The 23,743-nt window shown below is 45.0% G+C and overlaps 1 long non-coding RNA gene across 1 annotated transcript in view; it reads right to left on the bottom strand.

The window, feature by feature from the left end:
- The window catches only part of LOC120997294, a 172,609-nt gene extending 151,209 nt beyond the window's left edge, over window positions 1-21,400 (bottom strand). Inside the window, exon 1 of the long non-coding RNA XR_005778143.1 lies at window positions 21,276-21,400. This is a non-coding gene — a long non-coding RNA (uncharacterized LOC120997294). The remainder of the gene's footprint in view (window positions 1-21,275) is intronic.
- Between the last annotated feature and the right edge of the window lie 2,343 nt (window positions 21,401-23,743).

Below are 23,743 nucleotides of genomic sequence, written 5' to 3'. Positions count from 1 at the left end.
ACAGTGAGGTCACAGTTATGGGCAATCGAGGGTTACTCACTTTTTGGAGGAGAACCTTGGGCAGGCATGCGGCAGTGAATGAGAGGTAGACACAAGTTCCTCTGGGGCACACTCTGTATGGAGAGACCTGGCCTGATGTTGGGTGAGGTGCCCTGGATGTTGCAGGTGTTTTGAGTGCCTGAGGCAAGGTCCCTTTAAGGATCGTGACGCCAGTGCCTGTAACGGTGGCACACCGGTTTCTAGCAGCAGTAAGTGAGGTACACAGGTGGTATAGTGAACCAAACGTTGCTTTACTTTGGAAAACAGTCCAACTTTGTACAGACAGTTTACAGTTGATAATGATGATGCAGTCCCTTGAACAATACTCCACAAGCAGGTTTACTTCACAATATGGCAGGTATAATCTTGCAAGATACTTGGAGGGTATAAAGTTAATACTTAGCAGGTCTATGCTGCTCTATCCCTTTCAGCTATTCTAGCTGGCTGGATCCCAAGGCCCGGATGCCTAAATGCTGGCTTTAATCCTTGGTATATAAATCCTTCCTCCAGTATTGACCCTTGCTCTTTACTTTATAGTACTTCTGCCCATCAGGTTACTTATCTGAACTTGCTGTATTGTCCTTACTGTGAGGGAAGCTGCAGGTTTCTCCCAGGAGGAACATCTCTTCTATTGGGGTAATCTTCTGAGCTAACTGTGGCTCACTTTATCTACAGTGTCAGAAACAGGCGTCGTTCCACTAAAGAACAAAAAAGAATGGCGCACCATAGGGTAATAACGTAGAGAAAATAGATAAAAAGGTATCTCCACTGGGGAGGCTCACCTGATGGAGTTGTGCTATTTTAGGCACAACTCTAATGTGGACGTATATCAAAGTGTCATGAACGCCTCACAACGGATGGTGTGCAGCCCGGGATGGATACTTCTGTTCAGGGATGCCTGGAATCCCGCAGAAAGCCAGTGGTTCAAATAAAAGAAAAGGTATCCCGCGGCGCAAAAAACACCCAATAGTTGGAGTGATATTGGTTATTATTTATTTGAGCAAGTGGTACAACGCGTTTCGGGGTTTAACCCCTTCTTCAGGTACAATTGGCTTGCATACATACTGGTAAAATTGCATACATTTAAATACAGTAAAAAACCGCCAAAAACACACAGGGGGCGGGGTAGGGGCGGGTCAGTAGGCGGTACTGAACAGGCTCTCAGAGCTGTGTGAACAAAGGGGTTAAAATACTTTACTACCTATCAAACTTTATTTTGATAAATAGACTTGGTGTCCCTGTTCAAGGGCAGATCATTCCTAGTGTTGCGATTTCTACTTATTGATTAGGGTACAGGGGAAGTTAAAAGAAAGTTTGAAGTGGTGCAGGACCTTGTATTGTCATGTGATCCGATCACATGACTATACCATGTGACCGCCGTCAGGATTGGATTGTGGGCGTTCCTGCAAGCCCTGGTGATGTCATGACTATGCCATGTGACCGCCGTCAGGGTTGGATCGTGGGCGTTCCTGCAAGCCCTGGTGATGTCATGCAAAGCGGTCACATGGCTGTACCATGTGACCGCCATCTGAGGAAGATCGTGGGTATGAGGGGGAGGCGGCCGCTGGGAGCGAAGGCGGTCGCATAAGGCAGCGGCCGGTCACATGCTGGGAGACGTCACACTCCGTCTCAAAGCAACCAGACGCTGCTGTTGCATCAGAGAGAGGGAGTGTCGGATCGAGCTGTAGCGTCAGAGAGGGGGAGTGTCGGATCGGGCTGGCTGAAGAGCAGTGCATTCGTACTGCACAGACTGGAATACAATGGAACCTTTGTTCGGACTAAAATGAGATAAATAGATGGATGGAATGTGTTATATGTGTAAATAGCTAATAGAACTTATATTGGGCTATATTATGGAAATAAATAATCAATGGATAGGAGGGTGAAAGTCCAAGGGTTGAAATAAATAATCAGTGGGTCAGATAGTAAAATAAGATAAATAGTTGGATTAAATGGATGAATGAATAAATAAATGGCTTTTAAAATTAATTTAAAACTAATGTGTGAATAGCATTTAAAACTAATGGAACTTATATTGGGCTATATTATGGAAATAAATAATCAATCAGTGGGTCAGAGAGTGAAAGTCACATTGGAAATGGGCTGGATTGTTTGAAATGTGTAATATTTGATGTATGTGACATTTCTATTCATTACTTGGGGATGGCGACAGAAGCAGGGTATATGAAAAGGATACTAAATGGGATTGCTACGTCGCTAAAATGTCTGATTTAAAGGATGGCAGAATTTTAATGACTAATGGAGGGTCCTCTATGGACAAGGGATGTTGAGGGTGGGGGGCGGAGGGGGGGTTTGTCCACGGGTGGTAAGGGGGGGGGGGATGGGACATGATAGGGGAAGGGGGGGGTTTTTGTTGGGGCTGGGGTATTTGCATGAACTGGACGCGGAGTGGTGGATTTTATAAATTGATTTTGAAAGCCTCATTCAGGCCATATGGATTGAGGCAGTCTAATTTGTATATCCAGTACATCTCGCGTTTCCTCAATGTCTGGATAATGTTGTATCCGTTGGATCGGACTTGCTCGATCGGGGTAACCGTGAATCCAAAAAAAGAGCCTTGGTGGTGGACGGTAGCATGTCTGGAGATACTATGCTGGAGAAATTTTTTCTTCACATTGGATCTGTGTTTGTTAAGTCGATTGCGCAAGGTCTGTATGGTGCGCCCTACATAACGGAGATTACAGGGACACGTGATGAGATAGATGATGTTGGATGATCCACAGTTTAGTTTGTCCTTGATTTTAAAAAGTTCGTCATTTCGGCCCATGAAAGAAGTGGTATTATTCATAGATCTGCAGCAGAGACACCTTGTTAGGTTACATCTATAGCTCCCCGGAGTTTTAATATTAGCTTGGCTGCCTACTTCTTCATGTTTGTTCTTCAATTTATTGGGGGCTAGCATATTTTTTAATGTTTTTGCTCGTCTGAATACTAGAGACGGTTGTTTTGTTATCTCAGAGTTCAGGAAGGGATCTTTTCTTAGGATATACCAATGTCTAGACAGAATTTTACGGATATCTATGTGGTTGCTATTATAGGTGGTTAAAAAGTTGGTATTGTGGTATTTGGTATCGTTTTGTTTCTTGCTTCCTGCCAGACATTCTGCTTGTGTAAGTGCTTGTGCCTTATTGAAAGCTGTATCTATTACATCCGTCGGATAGCCCTTTTGTAGGAATCTGGACCGAATTATATTACTTTGTGTGACAAAATCTTCGTCCTTGGAGCAATTACGCCTAATTCACTTAAATTGACTATACGGAATATTTTTCTTCCACTTCTTGAAATGTTCACTTGAATAGTCCAAATAACTGTTGCAGTCCACTTCTTTAAAAAATGTTCGTGTATTAACGGATCCATCATTTGTATGTAGTTCTAGGTCAAGATATTCAGCTTTGGATTTGTCACTTGAGCCTGAGAAGGTGAGACCCCAATTGGTGGAGTTTAGGTCCTTGATAAAATCATTTATTGTTAAAATGTCGCCTTCCCAAATTAAAATCAAATCGTCGATGTAGCGACGATAAAAAATTATATTTTGTGTCCAAAATTTTGATTTATATATAAAAGTGTCCTCGAAAGCCCCCATAAAAAGATTAGCGAAACTGGGCGCGAAACGCGTACCCATCGCGGTTCCTTTAGTCTGTAGATATAGATTATCTTCAAACTTAAAAATACAGTACAGACCAAAAGTTTGGACACACCTTCTCATTCAAAGAGATTTCATAATTTTCATTACTATGAAGGCATCAAAACTATGAATTAACACATGTGGAATTATATACATAACAAACAAGTGTGAAACAACTGAAAATATGCCATATTCTAGGTTCTTCAAAGTAGCCACCTTTTGCTTTCATTACTGCTTTGCACACTCTTGGCATTCTCTTGATGAGCTTCAAGAGGTAGTCCCCTGAAATGGTCTTCCAACAGTCTTGAAGGAGTTCCCAGAGATGCTTAGCACTTGTTGGCCCTTTTGCCTTCACTCTGCGGTCCAGCTCACCCCAAACCATCTCGATTGGGTTCAGGTCCAGTGACTGTGGAGGCCAGGTCATCTGGCGCAGCACCCCATCACTCTCCTTCATGGTCAAATAGTCCTTACTTTCAAAGTTTTCCCAATTTTTCAGCTGACTGACTGACCTTCATTTCTTAAAGTAATAATGGCCACTCGTTTTTCTTTACTTAGCTGCTTTTTCTTGCCATAATACAAATTCTAACAGTCTATTCAGTAGGACTATCAGCTGTGTATCCACCTGACTTCTCCTCAACGCAACTGATGGTCCCAACCCCATTTATAAGGCAAGAAATCCCACTTATTAAACCTGACAGGGCACACCTGTGAAGTGAAAACCATTTCAGGGGACTACCTCTTGAAGCTCATCAAGAGAATGCCAAGAGTGTGCAAAGCAGTAATCAAAGCAAAAGGTGGCTACCTTGAAGAACCTAGAATATGACATATTTTCAGTTGTTTCACACTTGTTTGTTATGTATATAATTCCACATGTGTTAATTCATAGTTTTGATGCCTTCAGTGTGAATCTACAATTTTCATAGTCATGAAAATAAAGAAAACTCTTTGAATGAGAAGGTGTGTCCAAACTTTTGGTCTGTACTGTATTATGAGTCAAAATAAAATCAATACTTCTTAGGATAAAATAATTTTGTTCCGCTGGTAATTGCTCGTCGGTATCTAAAAAGCTTTTTACGCATTTGATACCCAGTCCGTGCTTAATATTCGAGTAGAGTGATGTAACGTCTAGGGTCAGCCAATGGTATGTTTCTTTCCATTTGATATTCCGTAAGAGCTGTATTAGGGTAGTAGAATCTCTCAGATAGGATGGTAATTGTACTACATATTTTTGTAGGAGGATATCGACTTAGTGGGATAGGTTACACGTGAGTGATGAAATTCCTGAAATAATAGGACGGCCAGGGGGATTAGAGGTGCTCTTGTGGATTTTGGGTAAATGATAGAAGGTGGCAATAACTGGGTTTGTAATAAGAATGTAATTATGTTCCTTTTTACTCAGGATATGGGATGCTGAGTTGATAAGAGCTTTGAACGACTGTTGATGTTCCATAAGAGGATTTTCGGTCAACTGTTGATAATATTCTGTGTCGGACAAAATCCGATTCGCCTCCTTGATATAGTCATTCCTATCCTGGAGGACAATGCCACCTCCTTTGTCCGCATTGCGGATTATTAGATCCGGATTATCCTGGAGCTGTTTGATAGCCAATTTCTCTTTGGCACTGAGATTGTGTTTCTCAATTTGTAATTTGTCGACTGATCTAAAATCGTCTAAAACCAGATCATAAAAAGTTTCTATAAAATTCCCCTTATGATGTAGGGGGTAAAAATTAGACCGTGGTCTCAGATCAGTATTGATAAAACGTTCTTGAGGTGTAGATTCTGCTAGTGCTTCCATTTGGTCTGCCTCTTTTTTATTTTTCGCTATGATGTTAAAATGTCTCTTTAGAGTGAGGTTTCTAATAAAATTGTGTAAATCGAGGAAAAGGTTGAATCCATCTGCTTTCGCAGATGGGCAAAAAGAGAGGCCTTTGGATAGAACCTTAGTTTCTTCATGGTCCAATAGATGGCTAGAAAGGTTGAAGATCTTTATATCTTTCTTTTGGTTGCGTGCTGACTTCAGATTCTTCTTTTGGGCTTGGCCCCCCCTACTTCCTCTCCTACATTTTTTCTTTTTAGATTTCTGGTTCCCAACGGACGGAAATAGTTGGTAATTGTAACCGTGGTTGGGCTTTTCAATATTGGGTAGGCTGAGATTGGTGTAAGTAGGGGGGGTAGGGATAAAAAAGAAGAGAGCTGGCCTTTTGGTATCTGTAGGGAAAAATCAGAGAGGGCCGTGACTCCAAGGTCCAGATCTATAGCTGGACAGGTTTGGCCTGTTGGTGGTGTCGTCATTCCTATGGGGGCGGTGCCTAGTTGGGTAGGGGACTCGGTATGTAATGTAAGCAGTGAATCCAATTCTACTGATGTGGACGGGGATGCTGAGGTGGTGGATTGTCTAGGCAGCGATTTGTGTGTGGAACTCTTGATGAAAGAGGTAGGTGGTAAATTCAGGGGTGCACAGTTGGAGAGCACTTCTTGACTGAAGCAGTTTGGGGTTGGGATGGCAGTGTGGGGGAGGGGAGGGGGGGATCCTCCCACAATGGTCATTTTGGAGATGTGGGCAGTCCTAGGGGATAATTCTATTACTGTGGAAGGGGTATCTACTGTTATATTTGAATAAATAGTATCACATGGAATGGGCGAGTGATGTAGATTGGATGCATGTGGGCTAAACCGTTGGTGCTGCTTCCCTGGGTGTGCTTGATATCTGGTGGTGTCTTGTTTCCTAGGAGGTGGGGCATGTCTGCTACTATGGACATATGTGCTTCTATGCTGGGGTCTTGGATCACCCTGGTGGGCAACATTGGGTGGTATTCTTGTATTGGGGGCTCTGCCTCTTTGGTGGGTAGGGGGTCTCTGATTGTTGTCTGGGGGTTCATTGTTAATCGTATAGGGTTTTGTCCAGAATTGAATGTTATCTGTCTCAAAATCAGTTCTATCCCTTGAAAGTTTGCCTGCTTTTTTGTTCAAAATGTCTTTTTCTATGGCCATAGCTCGTGCAGTAATTGATCTCTCATATTTAGTGAAAGACCGGTGTGTTTTGTATCTTATGATCTTGCGATGGCAATCCATAATTTTGGTGTCCAGGTTCACGGCTATTTGTTTTCTTAACCCCTTTGTTCACACAGCTCTGAGAGCCTGTTCAGTACCGCCTACTGACCCGCCCCTACCCCGCCCCCTGTGTGTTTTTGGCGGTTTTTTACTGTATTTAAATGTATGCAATTTTACCAGTATGTATGCAAGCCAATTGTACCTGAAGAAGGGGTTAAACCCCGAAACGCGTTGTACCACTTGCTCAAATAAATAATCACTTTATCTACAGGCAGGCTAGAGTTCTTCACTAGCCTCCTGGTAGTAGCTAGCAGCCAGGGCTATCAAGCTGCATGTCAGGAGGAGGCCCTCAGCATATCTCTGGCTAAGATGCCTTCTCACTTCTGTCTCCACAGACTCCTGACTACAGACTAACTCCTCCCTGTCTGGGCCTGAACATTTATACCAGGGGCTCTCTATCTCCCTCTAGTGTCTAGGATGCCTAACTACACCCTAATAGGCCTGCTATGCATGACACAGGGGAAACATTGCATGTAAAAGCACATAGAAAATTCATTAAAGTACATAGTTAAATATATTACTGTCCCTTAGGAGTAGAAGTAACACGTGAACCAATTGACCCTTGTGTAGTGCCCACGCCTACCTAGTGGGACACTACACTTGTCCTATTCAATGTATTGTAATTACAGCGCACCATGTCTACAAGCGAGACGAAGCAAAGTTAATTTTGAACAGAATACAGCTGTTGCACAAGCGTTGCTACCTTTTCAAACAGCTGATCAGCGGAGGTCCAGGGAGTTGGACCCCCACTGATCTGATATTAATGACCTATTCTGAGGATAGGACACCATTGGATGTCCACTGTCCTCTCTAATTCCTAGGTCAGTCCTCTATATAGTATAGAACAGGGATCAGCAACCTTCGGCATTCCAGCTGCTGTGAAACTACAACTCCCAGCATGCAAGCATGCTCGGCTGTTTATCTAACTTCCATAGAAGTGAATGAAGCATTCTGGGAGTTGTCGTTTCTGAACAGCTGGAGTGCCGGAGGTTGCTGATCCCTGGTATAGAAGATCTCAGTACAGAAATGAGTTGGACGTGGAGGATGCTATGTTGGGGCAGGGGTTACTATGTGAGCACTATGTGAGCACTGTAACATTCATTATATTGCACTCTTTTGCCATTATTTGTACTATATGACTGTATACAGGCACAGTATAGCCCTATGTTAGCTCTGTAGACAAAGCATGACACTCACTGGGCTTGGTTTGGCCTTGTGTGAGGAGTACATGTGCAGCGAGCCCCTGTGGGAGCCGGTGTAGAGGGTGGTAGTGGTAGTGGCCCATGATGTAGTGTAGTAGTTGTATAGTCCTACCTCACGCCGTTGTTCCCTTGGGTCCACTGCAGTGAAAAGGTTGATAAAGACGAAATAGGCCAGACTCGGAAACGTTATAAAGTTCTTTTACTAAGGCAACTTGAACCTGAAGGTGCAAACTTCCAGGGGAGGAAGGTATGGTGGCAGGCTGACTTTATGCTGCCTTCTGTTCTTAGCTGACACTGGCCTACAAATGGCTTGATGATGAGGGTGACCTTTGCTCATTTTTCCTCTATCTAAATATTTTGTCCACAAGGGCTGAATATGGTGAGGAGCGGGTGCTCTACGAGCTGCTCCCCTACTCCTCCAGCAGGAGAGAATTGAGACATGTCCCCTCACTGCCTCATTCTCCTCTCAACTGCATAACACTCTCAGCCCCCACCCTTGGCCGGAAGGCGGCCTAGCCCACTTCTACCAAAGTAGGTGGAATGGAATGGTAAGTTCTATTCCTATGCAGTGCATTGCCAGCCATACTCCACCTGCTGGTAAGCCAGATACATTACATGTTATTACCACATGGTTATATCCGAATCATAAGAAACACAGTAAATAGTGCAAAAATAGTAATGCCCCTACTCTGGGGTATTCCACTTGTCATAGTATTGGCACGCTTCAGGCCTGTGTGGCACAATAAAGCTCTGTGTGAGCAGTGTATGATTCTGCATTGGCAATATATGGTGCTCTTTATGTTTGCAGAGTACGGCACTAAATGTGCACTAAATGGCTTTTTGTGAACAAAGTATAACACTTTGTTGGATCAGGGAGGACATTTTTCCCTTTTAGGGCAGATTGCCTAATGTCTTATGGGTTTTTTCCTTCTACCAAATCAATAGGAGGAAACAAAGTTGTAAAATCTACCTGTAGATTTTACAATTTCATGCAGAGAAAGTTAATACAAGGCACTTACTAATGTATTGTGATTGTCCATATTACCTTCTTTGCTGGCTGGATTCATTGTCCCATTGCATTATACACTGCTCGTTTCTATGGTTATGACCAGTGCCGGCTCCAGGTTTATGTGGGCCCTTGGACGATAAAGTCTCAGTGGGCCCCCTTGTGGCATTTTGCACGGCGCTTACAGCAATGAAACTGCATGTATTATAGATTAAATACCTTCCACAGAGCATGCCACAGAGCGGATGTATGTGAGTCAGTCCTTATGTGCCTACTTTTATTTTCTACCCAGTGTTTCAGTCCCTCAGGTCTACTCACAGATATGTGCCCCCTCACAGTAGATATGTCAATATATGCCCCCTTCATAGTAGATATGCCAAGATATGTGCCCCCTCACAGTAGATATGCCAAGATATGTGCCCCCTTCACAGTAGATATCCCAAAATATGTTCCCCCTCACAGGTGATATGCCAAGATAGATATGTGTCCCCTCACAGTAGATATGCCAAGATATGTGCCCCCTTCACAGTAGATATCCCAAAATATGTGCACCCTCACAGTTTATATGCCAAGATGTGTGCCCCCTTCACAGAAGATATGCCAAGATCTGTGCCCTCTTACGGTGGATATGCCAAGATATGTGCCCAGTGCCCCCTTCACAGGGGTTATGCCCAGATGTGCCCCCTTCACAGGAAGTGAAAAAAACAAACAATAAATACTCCTCTGCTCAATCACCTGGCTCCTGCCATGATCGGCGCTCCCCATCAGCAGCAGCAGGATACTGTGACACATCACGCTGCTGTGTAGGAGGAGCAGAGGCTGATTCCCAACCTGCCCCGCTCCTCCTCCTACACAGATCAGCAGGATGATGTGTGAGGACATTGTGCTGCTGCGCTGGCATCTCAATGGTGGAGCAGGGAGAAAATAGTTTGCTGCTTCATTGGCATGCCTACAGTGTTTGGAACCCGGGGTGGGTCTTTTCTCTGGCACCCCCATCCAAAATACTTTAAAAAAAATTGTACCCTCTCAGAGTAGTATTGCCCTCATTGTACAACCTTCACAGTAGTTTTGTACAAAAGTGTGCCTCCTCACAGTAGTTATGCCCACATTGTGCCCTCTCACAGTAGTTATGCCTTCTCTGTGCCCCTTTCACAGTTGTAATGCCCTATATGTGCCCCTTCACAGTAATAATCCCCATTGTGACCCCTTCACAGTAATAATCCCCATTTTGCCCCCTTCATTGTAGTAATGCCCTCTGGCTCTGTGCCCCCTCCATAGTAGAAATTCCTATTGTGCCCCCTTCACATTAGTAATGCCCTCTGAGCCACCTGCAGAGTAGTAATGCCCTCTGTGCACCCTCCATAGTAGAAGTGCCCTCTGTGCCCACTCCATAAAGTCCTCTGTGTTCCATCTGTGAGATTGAGAAACAGCTCCCAACGTTTGAACACTGTTTGTGTTTAGATTAAATTAAATGTTCTGGACTGACGTTCTGCTGTTTGGCCACAAGATGCTGCTGTTTCCTAGGCAGAGCTGACTGACTGCATATAGATTTCCATATTCCTAAGAGGTGTGGTTTTTCTCAGAGCATGAAGAAGGAGAACAGGAGCCATCTTATCAAGCTAGCTGAGACTAAGTAGCTGTGTGTGAGCAGAGAATCCGATGGATCCAGGAGTGAGAGGACCCCTCAGTGACCACAGCTGCAGCTGAGTGAAGCTGATCGCTGTCCAAGACCAAGATCCTGTCCAGGGAAAGGAAGATTGTTTCCAGTAAGGCTGATAAGAGCGGAGGAACAAAGCTGCACCCTGCGGGACTTCATGTTTGCTGGAGAGACTGGTTGTTCGGTTCTGAGTTGTCAGCGGATAAAGAGCAGACCCGGCTCGGTAAGATCGTGCACGCACCTCAATGCAGTGTTGGTGCCTAGAGACTGAGACCAGTTCTGTAGTTAGCTAGTTAGGGTCTCTGCTTTGTGTCAGGTCTAAAGAGTTGCTATTGGTACTACAAGGACTCCATTACTAAAAAGGACATTGCACATTTGGGAGCTGAAAAACACCCCTACGATCTCCATCCAGTTCAGCGTTTTGCTCAAAAGTAATAATCAAGCACATGCTGCCAGACTAGTTATGGGAGGGGGAATAATATAGAGCATGGTAAGATTGTGAACTGATGTGTTGTACCGCAGGCCAGCCTGTACTAAGCACTCAACCAATTGTTTGTGTTAGTTTAAGGGTAATAATAGGTACGGCAAGGCAGTTTTAGTTGTGCCCGCCAGTTGGTAAATTATCGCAAAACTTTTGCTGCCATCCATCAGGGGGCGCCGTGCTGTGCAACACAGGGGTCTCAGTCTTCGGGCGGGGTGTATGTAAATCTATTTTATGTTCTCAGTTTCTGTTGTTGTGTTTATTATCACGTGTTAGTAAAATTCAATTTTTGCAAAAGCTGGTGTCAGAGTTGCTTTCCTCGTTCGTCACTTTGCTTTATCCTGGGGAGCCCACCCCGGTACACAGCTTACAACTCCATAGTAATAAAGACCTCTGTGCCCCCTCCATAGTAATAAATACCTCTGTGCCCCCTCCATAGTAATAAAGTCCTCTGTGCCCCCTCCATAGTAATAAAGTCCTCTGTGCCCCCTCGATAGTAATAAAGTCCTCTGTGCCCCCTCGATAGTAATAAAGTCCTCTGTGCCCCCTCGATAATAATAAAAACCTCTGTGCCCCCTTTGTATTAAAAACAAAAAAACACAGTAACTACTCACCTTGTCCCGTTCCTGAAGCTCACAGTCCTCTCTTCCCTGCAGGCACAGATCGCTCTGTAGCACTGTGTGGGCAGATCCTATGCAGATAAGCGGGCTTCATGCTCCGCCCACACATACCAGCAGCGCGATCCATGTCTGCAGGTTAAATGGTGGAGCAGGGAGAAGTGTTCCTGCTTCACCATTCTGTGCGCCGCCGGCCTGAAGGAGGGGAGGAGTGCGGGGAGCTGAGCAGTGAGTGACAGGACCCAGCTTCCTGCGCTCCAGTAATGAGTGCTTCCATCTGTATTGATGGAAGCGCTCATTGCTTCTGGCCTCTGGCAGCTGTGCTATGGGCCCCCGCAGGAGCTGTGGGCCCCGACACTTGCCCGGGTATGCCGGGTGCTGACGCCGACCTTGGTTATGACCACCATGTAATCCATCAGTGGTGGTCATGCTTGCACACTGTGGGAAAAAGCATTGGCCTCTCTGTTGGCCAGGACCATGGGAGCGCACATAGGCCAGCGCCTTTTCCTATAATGTGCAAGCACAACCACCACTGCTGGATTGCAGGGTGGTCATAACCCCTGGATACGAGCAGTGTAAAATGTGAGTGTCTTTTATTAACTTTATCTACAAGATAAATGCCATTTTCTGAAGTGAGACAACCGCTTTAAGGCCCGTTAGTGACCACAGTCAAAAGGTGTATTAATGGTCAATGTGGCATAATATACACTACTTTTAAAGGGAGTCTTTCACCAGGCACAATGTCTTATAGGACTAGCTCACCTTAATATAATGTTATCTTTTGCCTAATGATCTGTTGCTTCATTCTGGAGGAAAAAAGTACTTGTAATCTATATGTAAATGAGCAACTGAGCGCAGTGGGGTGTGGGCCAAAGTCACCATGTGCACCTATGCTCCTCCTACTTTCTCTGCCTTCCCCTCCTTCTGCTTCTTGATTGATCGGCCAGGTCAGATGAGTATGCAGGAACCTGGCCCTGTCAATTAAGAAGGGTGGAGGGGCAGGCAGAGAAAGTAAGAGGAGCAAGGGTGCGCAGAGTGTCTTGGGCCCACCCGTGGTGCACCTAACTGCTACTTTGCTTGTGGTTTAAAGTACTTTTTCTCATGAATGAAGCAACAGATCATTAAGTGAAAGGCATCATTATATACAGGGAGTGCAGAATTATTAGGCAAGTTGTATTTTTGAGGATTAATTTTATTATTGAACAACAACCATGTTCTCAATGAACCCAAAAAACTCATCAATATCAAAGCTGAATATTTTTGGAAGTAGTTTTTAGTTTGTTTTTAGTTTTAGCTATTTTAGGGGGATATCTGTGTGTGCAGGTGACTATTACTGTGCATAATTATTAGGCAACTTAACAAAAAACAAATATATACCCATTTCAATTATTTATTTTTACCAGTGAAACCAATATAACATCTCAACATTCACAAATATACATTTCTGACATTCAAAAACAAAACAAAAACAAATCAGTGACCAATATAGCCACCTTTCTTTGCAAGGACACTCAAAAGCCTGCCATCCATGGATTCTGTCAGTGTTTTGATCTGTTCACCATCAACATTGCGTGCAGCAGCAACCACAGCCTCCCAGACACTGTTCAGAGAGGTGTACTGTTTTCCCTCCTTGTAAATCTCACATTTGATGATGGACCACAGGTTCTCAATGGGGTTCAGATCAGGTGAACAAGGAGGCCATGTCATTAGATTTTCTTCTTTTATACCCTTTCTTGCCAGCCACGCTGTGGAGTACTTGGACGCGTGTGATGGAGCATTGTCCTGCATGAAAATCATGTTTTTCTTGAAGGATGCAGACTTCTTCCTGTACCACTGCTTGAAGAAGGTGTCTTCCAGAAACTGGCAGTAGGACTGGGAGTTGAGCTTGACTCCATCCTCAACCCGAAAAGGCCCCACAAGCTCATCTTTGATGATACCAGCCCAAACCAGTACTCCACCTCCACCTTGCTGGCGTCTGAGTGGGACTGTAGCTCTCTGCCCTTTACCAATCCAGCCACGGGCCCATCCATCTGGCCCATCAAGACTCACTCTCATTTCATCAGTCCATAAAACCTTAGAAAAATCAGTCTTGAGATATTTCTTGGCCCAGTCTTGACGTTTCAGCTTGTGTGTCTTGTTCAGTGGTGGTCGTCTTTCAGCCTTTCTTACCTTGGCCATGTCTCTGAGTATTGCACACCTTGTGCTTTTGGGCACTCCAGTGATGTTGCAGCTGAAATATGGCCAAACTGGTGGCAAGTGGCATCTTGGCAGCTGCACGCTTGACTTTTCTCAGTTCATGGGCAGTTATTTTGCGCCTTGGTTTTTCCACACGCTTCTTGCGACCCTGTTGACTATTTTGAATGAAACGCTTGATTGTTCGATGATCACGCTTCAGAAGCTTTGCAATTTTAAGAGTGCTGCATCCCTCTGCAAGATATCTCACTATTTTTGACTTTTCTGAACCTGTCAAGTCCTTCTTTTGACCCATTTTGCCAAAGGAAAGGAAGTTGCCTAATAATTATGCACACCTAATATAGGGTGTTGATGTCATTAGACCACACCCCTTCTCATTACAGAGATGCACATCACCTAATATGCTTAATTGGTAGTAGGCTTTCGAGCCTATACAGCTTGGAGTAAGACAACATGCATAAAGAGGATGATGTGGTCAAAATACTCATTTGCCTAATAATTCTGCACGCAATGTACAGCTGAGCTAGTCCTACAAGGCTCTGGCTGGGGTTTACCAGTGACTTTCCTGGTGACAGTCCCCTTTAATAATTGTAGGCCTCTGCCTTTTAACGTTGAATGAAAATAAACTTTTTAATACTTTTTATAGATTTATGTCTCATTTATATTAACCTTAGCTGTGAAAAAAATGTGTAAATCTTTGATTAATGCTTTATAAAGGCTAAGTGCAATAGCTTGGGAAAAGCAATCTATTTACATAAGAATGACTCTCGGAATAAATTTGTCACATCCTAATTGATTAGCCGGAAAAAAAAAAATTAGTAAGACAATTGTGAATTAATGTAAGAACCTGGTTGTGTGATCAGGCAGCTAGGGACCAAAGTCATTGAAGTGACAGGGCACAAAGATCTACTGTACCGTGAATGACAGGGATGGGGGCACGGGAGGAGCAGGAGATAAAAAGAGCTTTGCCCTTTCTACACAGAGCAGTCAGAGCGGAGGTTATAATAAATTATAGCTTTACAATAGAAGAAAAGTATTAAATAATTGATAGATGTGGTGAAAGGAAGTTGACATGGACGAGGCAGTGCACACAGAGAAGGAGTCCACAATGAAAAATATACAAACACTGAAAATGCAGAAGTAGAAAAAGAACAAAAAGTATTAGAAGTGGAGAAGGGATGTAGTCTGAGCCACGATTTGTTGCTAAGGCTAGTTTCACATTAGCGTTAAAATTTTCCGGAACAGCCTGTATCTGGCATATCCGGCTTAGGCTGAGCCTTTGTTGGAAAGGACTGCCAGAAGATCTTACTGCTAGTGTGCAACCAGCTTATAGTACAAACCTTTGGTCATCAGTTTCAGGTCCTCCTGTTAGAACTGAGTTCTGAAGGCCGAGAGCAGAACTCCTGATCAGGTTTTGGTCACAATCTTGAATAGATTATCTTCTTTGGACAATCCATTTTTGTCAAAAGGTTAACCCAAAAATAAGTGACTCCCCCATTGACACACTGCTGGAACCTCTAGTAATCAGCTGTAGGGGAACCTAGCAGCAAGTATTCGATTTCCCTGGAAACATCATCACATTGTAACAGTGGCTGCTGTGCGTCACTGTTCCTCTGCTTACTGCCGCGGTCCCGGGCCCCGTGTTTAGCGGTGATCTGCTGCCATTGCTTCCCATTCACCGCTGCAGTCCTGGGCTCTGTCTGTTTAGGTACTGTTGTTCTGGGATCCGCTCCACAGTTTCCTCTCAGCCCTGGCCACAGCATGCTTGCTGCTTGTCCCCTGCAGCACTGGGGACTGTTTTTAAGCAGCAAATCCTGACAAAGCCCATAGACCTTAATGGGGTCCGTCAAGGTTCAGTCATTTTCACACCAAGGATAGAGTTGCAGAGATGTGGATATATATGTATATTTTATTTTAGGTCAGTGGACAGAGAGCAGCAGGCGCCTGGGAAGTACTGTAAGCCAAACAGTGGTTCCTGCGGAAATAGGTCCTCTGAATAAGTTATTAGTATTGATAACCTACCGTAGCACTCCTTAGGATAGGTCATCAGTAGAAAAGTCTCAGAAAACCCATTTGACTATAATTATCACAAACAAATATTGGCAGTTGCTTAGAAATCTAGTCAAATATATTTAAATAAATAATCTACGGGGACATGATCTGCATTGGATCCAAGTTTTGATATGTCATAGAGACATATAAGAAGTTTTGATCAGAGTGCTGAGACCCCCACCGATCACTAGAACGAGGAGAGAGAAACACTCACATATAGCACTCTATCTTCTCACTGCAGAGGATGGAATCGAGATAGGAATTAAGCCCGTCTCCTGCAACAAGGAGAGTGAGCATGTTAGGTCTTTAAAGATGGGCCCACCATCAGTGTTGTATCTGCTGGCAATTTCCTTGTTCAGTCATGAACACATAGTTGCCTGAATTTGCAGAGACTGTACCTAATTTTCAGAGTCACTCCCAGCAAATTTGGGCTGACCTACTCAAGCCCCGTCCATAAGTGAGCGTTCCCAGGTGGGTTTGCGACCACAGCATCTGAGTGGTCCTATACTGGGAATGGGCAGCTCCTGGGAATTAATGGCTTCCCACAACAAGATCACGGGTTGCTATGGCAGCAAAGAGACTTGTGAACGGTACCAGGCCTGCCATAGTAAAAATCCTATTGAGCCCTGCCACAAGCAAAGCTAAATAGGAACATAGCAATTTTCCCATAGACTGCAATGGTAAACCAAGCCCAAATGGAAAAATAAAAAACATAATGTCTTTTGGAAGGCAGGTAGTAAAAAACGAAAACAAAGGAAAATGGCATTGTCAGGAAAGGGGTTAAAAGTTCATTGCCTTTTCCAAAGCACCTGGAGAAGAAAGTAAGTAACACATCAGTTCTGCATAAATCTATATTTTATAATGACGCTGTGTTAGACACTAATATATTTATAGCCTAAGCTCTAAAAGATCTTTCGGAATCCCACTGGGGACGTGAATCGCCGTTGCCTGTGAAACAGTTTTCATGCACGGTTCCCTTGAGCTCTTTTGAATAATTTCTTTGATTGCACAAAGAAAGAAAATTATGCATGGCTGCACGAGCAACAAACAAAAACACCGGTTTAGAATCGTTACTCGGCTTTGATCTTTTTTATTTCGTTTGAATGGAAACCAAAATAATTTCACAGCAACTTTTGTACTTGTAATTGCTGACAAAAACTGACTGGGGTAGCTACATTGAAGGAGGCCGGCTGGGATATCACGTGGTCTGGAACGTGCATCCGGAATGAAATTGTAACCAGAATAACCACAGGATATTTTAGTAGGACTTGTGCAGTTCCACTATGGAAAATAGTTGGAAGATCTCCAGTTTGCACAAGCCAGCCAGTCATAGATATCCTGCTCTGGCCACGAAGGGGCTGTGGAGGAAGCGGCCTCACAACAATTGGGGAAAGGTTTTTAACCACAGGAGTCAAATGAATGAAGCCAGCAGCAGCTTCGGCCAAGTGATGCAATTCATGAAAAAAATTAGGCTCCTACACGGCAGCATTCATCATTCACTGTGACCTTCCAGGAATGTGCTGACAGACGCAAAGTGTTTTGTGTAACATTTGAAAACGCGTAGTTGCTTGTAGCTGTGGATCCTGACAGAAGGATGCCATCTGCTGGTAGAAAGATGTAACATATGCACTGAACCACTAAGTGCCATGAGTGTTTATTCAACTTCGAGGCATGCACATTTTATGTACTGTAAGCCATACATGGAGATGAAAGGGGCATTCCCATCTCTAGAATATGGCATCAATGTCAGATAGGTGCAGGTCCCACCTCTTGCACCCACTCCTATCTCCATAACGGGTCCCCCGAAGGAGAGTTAGACATGCATGCGTTGTGCACTTTCCATTCGCCGCTTCCGAAAATAGCTGACCGTTCTTGCTCGGATATTTTTTGAATTTCCACAGCAGTGAATGGAGAGCACACTGATCATGCATGATGTTCTCTCCTTCTCTTCAGGGGCCCCATTGTAGAGATAGGAGCAGGTCCCAGAGGTGGAACTCACACCTATCTGACACTGATTGCATATCCTTGCGATATAGCATCAATGTCTGAGATGGGCAAACCCCTTTAAACAAAAATTTGACAGGCATAGCTAGAGGAAGTCAAGTGGGAGATGTGTCCAGGTTGTTAGATGTCCAGGGGCACCAACATACTACTCTACTTTGGCCAGTATATGCAGTAGCCCAGACCTGATGGTAGCTGCAAATGTTTTAAGATATTTGTATTATGCATTATTATGTATTTTCATGTATTGGCCGTTCATTCCTGCAGAGGAAGGTATGGTTGGCAGGAACAGGGTTAACCACCCTGGTCCTCCCCTCTTGGTAGGAGTGGGCTGGTCCAGCTTCCTGCCAGGAGGTGGAGTTCCAGTTCAGATAGAGAAGGGAGAGGAAGCAACCAGATCGAATTCTCCTGTGAGACCAATACTCCAGTGAGATTTCCAGGATCCAAAACACTGCTTTCAGAAAGCATGAGTGTCTCAAGACAAAATACAGCTATACAGACTCCACTGCAAGGTGAGGGACTACAGCTCAGACACCACCACCTACCTAAACCATTGTAAAGCCAGGCTAACATCAAGCCAGTATTACAGTGGAGACCTATAGCCACAAGGGCTTGGTAGTTCCAACCTATTGCCATTCAACCAACCACCATACCTCCTCATCTGGTGTCAGAAACTATACTTTGCATTTACTACAGCTGGATGTGCCACAAGTTACATTCTGCACTAAAAAAAAGAAAGACTGTTATACGTTCACTTCTGACCTGATTCTTTAAACGATATTTTCACTGCACTAAACACCAATGAGTGACAGCCTTAGGGAGTACACCGTGACACAGCACTTCATCAGGGCTACTACCACTCCCATCCTCTGCAGAGGCTCCTCAGGGGCTCCCTGCATATATTTAAATACAGGGCAAGGTAAAGGAGCCAATCTGAGTGAAAAAATATTTTATAAGATGTTATGTAATGTGACATATTCTTAAAGTGTTGCACTGTCTTCTAATGTTTTAGCGCTGTCTTATACCATCTGCACAATCTGTCAGCCAACCATGGGTTAAATCCTGCCCCTGAGATACTGTTTCCATGGGGAAAGGTGGAGCATAAGCCCCTGGGGCTTGGCTCTCCTTCCTGTGGGTTGTATTTGAAACAAGGCTGCTGAGAGCAGATTCCTATCCTGCCAATCGGCTTCAGTCAAGTTTGACCTCAGAGGACTCCAGTGAACCCCTGAGATGGTTTGCAGATAAAGAACCCCTGAGATTGTTGAGCAGCTGAAAGAGGGAGTGCATAATTTAGTCTGCGAGGGTAAAGCAAGTCTACAGCTACTGGACTTTATAGCATTTGATTGGGTATAAAGGTTTCCAGCTCACAGTCATATCAGTTGGCAGCTTGTAGGGCTGTTTTTGGAGTCTGCTCCTCGCAGTTAGGAATTGCAGGCATGGCAGAAAAAATTACACCCCTTAGGTGGATTGGTATGTAAGGAATGTGTGGGAGGAATGCGTGCCGCCCCGGTCTGCTGTACTGAAGTATCTTGCACTAATACTTTTAATGGATCTACATTAAGTAGATCACTGGTGAGTACTGCCCTGTTTATTTCTCTATTTTATGGACACTGTACATTTGTGGAGGGCACCACAACACTGTACATGGACAAAGAGGTATGGTGGATATCTGGTGGTTGTGGTGGTTGAATTAAAGAAGCTTGTCAGCTGTGTCGCCGTATTTTTCTCCTTATTGTTTGGCCAGAACAATAAACAGTGTTGGACTTTTAACTCTTGAAAACTGGTGTCGTGAGTCATTGCCAACCCCATCCAAGCGTAAAGATCTCAACAATGGTTACGGAACACAAAAGACAAACCCTGTGTATTCTGATCCTGCTGTCATGCTCCCTTTCATTTGACCTATACTTTTTGATACCTACCAAGCAAATGTGTATGAGAACAGAAAGAAGTGAGAATGACTGCAGGATCAGACTACACAGGGTTTGTTTGTTGTCTGTTACCATGGAGACACAGAGTCCTGCATAGGTGCTTTGGACACAAAATGGCAGGTAGATGTAAACTAAAACAAAATGGTTACAAAATTGTTGCATTTTTCATTGCCTTGTTTGCAGTCTGTAACTTAAAGGCTATGTACATCTTTGGGGTAATTTTTGTTTCATTATTGCATTGCATTTTGAGCTAAAAATATATATTTTTTTAATTGTTTTTATTAAAAATATGGCATCCTTATTTCTGTACAGAGCTGACATGCTCTAGTACAGGGGTCAGCAACCTTTTACACACCGAGTGCCATTTTTGAAACCATCAGACAACCGGGTGCCAGTGAACAACAGCGCTCCATAGTGTTAGTTAGATTTTCATTTTTATACTTTTTATACAGTACAAGTACATAGTTGTACTGCTAATAGTAAGTTAAACTCACTAATTAATTAAAGGTGTTTACCTTGCCACCCTAAGCTCAGTATAACGCGAGTGTAGGAGAGTCCCCGGAATAATAATGGACGGACGATACGTGCCACCAGAGGTCCTGGCCTCGGTGGAGTAAGAACCGGATCATTGCGGTTACAGCGGCGAATGCTGCTGGCGCAGCGTGTCCGGGGCGGTTTTTACTGGGAACATGTAAAGAGTTGGGGGGGTGCCTGTTCCCCACGGCCAGCCCAGGTTTTTGGTGGAGCTGGGCCTTTAAAGAACCCAGCCTGCTGATGATGGGGGTGGGGTGTGTCTTGCTGTGCTGGAGATTTCCACAGACAGAGTGAGTGCTGGAGAAGGAGAGTCTGGGCGCAGCACACATTGAAGGATAGTCCTGGGACCTGTGGTGCTACGAGCCGAAGTGGCTCTGGCCTGAGGGAGACAAAGGCAGGTAGCCTACAAGCCTGCAGAACTGCTGTGGTCTGTCCAAAACAAGGTGACTCAAACCTGCTGTTTGTTTTCTATGGAAGGACTTTTGTTTTATGCACTATGTGGATATGCACCTGTGTGGTCTGCACATTGCCTGTTATGCCTTTGGTGTAAATAAAGTCACGGTGAACCACAAAGACTGTCTGTAATTGCCTCAATACTGCCGCCGCTACCGTAGCCTACCACGAGCACATCCCCACAGCGAGCTACAGCTATGTGCATGTGTTAGCTCACCTCCCGATCTACTGAGCCGACCTGTGACAGTCTCATTGTCACAGGTCGGCTAGAACTATGAGGTGAGTGAAAAGCACTCACCTCATAGTTCTCCTTTAAGGCAGTGAGAAATTCTATTCCACATTACAAAAAGACCTCAGATCAGCCCTAAACACTGCACCTTCATTAAACACAGGGTTTTTACTTACCTGATGGAGAGTTGAGACAAAAGACCGGAGGCGTGTGGGCTGTAGGCGTTCAAGCTGTAGACTTCTGACTGTAGGTTACTGGCAGGTATTTTCTTCTGGTAGACAGAATAATTTCTAACAGGCCTACAGCATCACCAAAAGACCTCACGTCAGCCTCAAACCTTTTACCAGACCTCAGACCAGCAGCAATACACAGGAGACCTCAGAACACCACCAATGCACAGCAGACCTCAGATTAGCAGTGGCAATGAGTGGCAGACCAACACCAATCCACATACTTCAGGCTGCAACAGCCCCAATTTTGAAATGAAAAAGAAAACAAGTATTGTAGCAGAAGTCTCCCCTGGCATGCAGACTCATACAAGTGCACAGCTGTATCAGCCACAAATAGCATTGATTTTATTCCTGTCCTATATATTAGGACAGGAATAAAATCAAAGCTATTTGTGGATCAAGATACTGCAGTGCATTTGTGGGGATCTGCGTGTGTGCAGGTTTGAGGACCAACATTGGCTGTATACAGAGAGCATGGGCCACATACAGTAATCCTGAGCAGTATACGGAGAGCATGGGCCACATTAAGTTATCCTGAGCATACAGAAAACATGGGGCACATTAGGTAATCCTGGGCAGCATACACACAGCATGGGGCACATTGGGTAATCCTGGGCAGCATACACACAGCATGGGGCACATAAAGTAAAACTTGGCAACATACATACAGCATGGAACACATAAAGTAAAATTGGGCAGCATACAGACAGCAGGCAGAAAGCATGGGGCACATACCGTAAACCTGCAGGGTGATCCTTCAGCTCTCTCCACTGCGCTCTGGCTCCTGATGAAACTGGGCAGGGAACAATTTCTGCTGCTGTACGAGGGAACCGCCAGGCACTGCAGGCGGGAGATCGGGCAGACCGCTGAGAGCCTCCTCAGCGCGCCTTTGCAAGCCAATGAAATGCGGCAATGTCAGAGGTGGGTGGGCGATTCACGTACCGTATTTTTTGCCCTATAAGACGCACCGGCCCATAAGACGCACCTAGGTTTTTGGGGAGGAAAATAAGAAAAAAAATATTTTTAACCAAAAGGTGTGCTGTGTGTTTGGTGGGTTTGGAACTAATGGTGGTCTGTGGATGGCTGACACTGTTATGGGGGGATCTGTGGATGACGGACACTGTTATGGGGGGGATCTGTGGATGACAGACACTGTTATGGGGGGATCTGTGGATGACGGACACTGTTATGGGGGGATCTGTGGATGACAGACACTGTTATGGGGGGATCTGTGGATGACGGTCACTGTTATGGGGGGATCTGTGGATGACAGACACTGTTATGGGGGGATCTGTGGATGACGGTCACTGTTATGGGGGGATCTGTGGATGACGGACACTGTTATGGGGGGATCTGTGGATGACGGTCACTGTTATGGGGGGGATCTGTGGATGACGGACACTGTTATGGGGGGGATCTGTGGATGACGGACACTGTTATGGGGGGATCTGTGGATGACGGACACTGTTACAGGGGGATCTGTGTCTGGCACTGTTACGGGGGGGGATCTGTGGCTGGCACTGTTACAGGGGGGGATCTGCGGATGGCACTGTTATGGGCTGGGGGGATCTGTGGGTGGCACTGTTATATATGTGCCATCCACAGACACCCCAGCCCATAACAGTGCCATCCACAGACCCCCCCCAGCCCATAACAGTGCCATCCACAGACCCCCCCAGCCCATAACAGTGACATCCACAGACCCCCCCCAGCCCATAACAGTGACTTCCACAGACCCCCCCCAGCCCATAACTGTGCCATCCACAGATCGCCCCCGCCGCCAGTATACAAATATAAGATGTTATATTCATTTATTGGTTATTAAACATGCCCCCTCAGTCCTATTACTACCTTACATCCTAATCGCTTCTGTAGAATTCAGGCAGCCCAAGCCGGGCGGCCGGCGCGTCTCTCACTGACGTCACTTGCCTGCGCCGCCTGCTTCATTCAGGCACATGACAAGAGTTACGCTGCCGCCCGCCTGGCCTGCCTGAATTCTACAGATGCGATTAGGATGTAAGGTAGTAATAGGACTGAGGGGGCATGTTTAATAACCAATAATAAATGAATATGACATCTTATATTAGTATACCGGAGCGGCGGGGCTATACTACACTGACTGCACCACCCCGCCGCTATTGCCAGCCCCCAGATCCTCCTCCCAGTCCCTCCCCGAGTCCCCGCTCGCTCACACGTGCCAGCAGAGACAGACTCGCGTGCCATGCCGGGCACACGTGCCGGGGGTTGCCGACCCCTGCTCTAGTAGCACCCTTTGGATTTTCTGTCTTTAACGTCAGACCAGGAGCTGATGGACTCCTTTTCTCTGCTCTCTGACCTCCTAAACACTCATCATAGTTCCGT

Source organism: Bufo bufo, chromosome 4 (genome assembly GCF_905171765.1).
Source record: "Bufo bufo chromosome 4, aBufBuf1.1, whole genome shotgun sequence".
In the NCBI taxonomy this organism is placed as follows: domain Eukaryota; kingdom Metazoa; phylum Chordata; class Amphibia; order Anura; family Bufonidae; genus Bufo; species Bufo bufo.
This window is presented reverse-complemented; position numbering and strand designations above follow the sequence as displayed.